The sequence below is a fragment of the Austrofundulus limnaeus genome, unplaced genomic scaffold (assembly GCF_001266775.1).
Source record: "Austrofundulus limnaeus strain Quisiro unplaced genomic scaffold, Austrofundulus_limnaeus-1.0 Scaffold126, whole genome shotgun sequence".
NCBI lineage: Eukaryota > Metazoa > Chordata > Actinopteri > Cyprinodontiformes > Rivulidae > Austrofundulus > Austrofundulus limnaeus.
In genome coordinates, this window is record NW_013952528.1 from 973,960 (window position 1) to 975,481 (window position 1,522).

A 1,522-nucleotide genomic window follows, 5' to 3' on the forward strand; every position below is an offset into this window, starting at 1 on the left:
GAAAAATCCTCGTAACAATTTGCGCTAACGTTTGTTAAATAAATTTAAATGCTACAAATGCATGTAATATTTACTCATCATTATCTGGTAAAATTTATTAAGAATATGAAGATTTGTGAATAAATCAGGTAAATTTTAGTTAATTTGATCAAGTACTGTATATGTTACAAGATTTAATTGAGCAAATTAAGTAAAATTTACCTGATTTATTCACAAATCTTTAACAATATTCTTAATAACTTTTACTAGATAATGATGAGTAAATATTACATGAATTTGTAGCATTTAAATTTATTTAACAAACGTTAGTGCAAATTGTTACGAGGATTTTTTTCAAGTAAATCTTACAAGTTATTTTTTTCAGTGCACTAAGACAGACACAAGCAAACTGAACGCTCTCATCTACATGCAAACAGTGAATTTTATAATAAAGACTGAGCTATTTAAGAACATTTCCAGAATGACAACATGTAAAAATTCACGGGAAGATTACGCAGCTTGTATTTTTTGCTCCTGAAAAGAAATATACCATCATCTGTAACGATACTGTATGTTGTGAACTGTGCTGAGTTCTGAGAATCAGATGCTTTTTTTAGTTATAGGTAATGTAGTTATACTTAAATGTATAAAAGTTTGTTTTTCTAAATGCAAACATACGACCTCATTTAAATGTGATTAAACTATGCAGCAAGACAAACGCTGTTATATTGATAGTGCTGTTGGATGCACAAATTTTCCTCAGACAGATGTGCAAAATCCTGATTTATGTCTACAAAAAACACTTTATATTAATGAACGCCAGCCCCAGTTTTAAATGCATTTGTTTATAATAAATTAAGAATTTGGTTTGCACATGATCAATATGTTTTCATCTGTTTAACACGCAAAAGAAATTAGAACAATCCAGCTTTATTTAACACTTCTTTCAATGTACCATCCTGTCAAGTTTTATTCTGATACCTGGGATATTAAACTCTGGTCATGTGCTTTAAAAGGCACTTATTTAGTAAAAACAACAAACTTTATTTCAATAGCACCTTTCATTCAAGTCAAAAGCAATGTAAGGTGTTTTACAGTGAAAAAAGCAAAGATAGCTAAAATAAAAAAACGCTATCCTTTAGAATAAAGCTGTCCTCTGTAAAAACTAGACCAAACAGGTTTTTATTTTAAGTTTAAAAATGTCCAGATCATGAACTCCTGTCAGATCATCTGGCAGGCCACGTGAAAGTTATTTAAGAGCCTTAKGCAACATGTTTTCTTCCACTTCCATTTTCTTGGTCATGTTAATATTATCACTATCAATTGCATTTTGTAGCATTTTGCTTATTTCATAATGGAGCATTTTATTGACTTCTGATGGTCATGATTTGTTCAAAGCTGATAATATTCCCAATAATGTGAAGGTTAGTGGCATTTAGCTGTTACCTCTTACAGAAAACTGAATTAAGATAATGTAATTTTCAATAATCAAACTACCTCAGACATACTACAACGGTATGAAGTCCAAAGACTCTGAGATAGA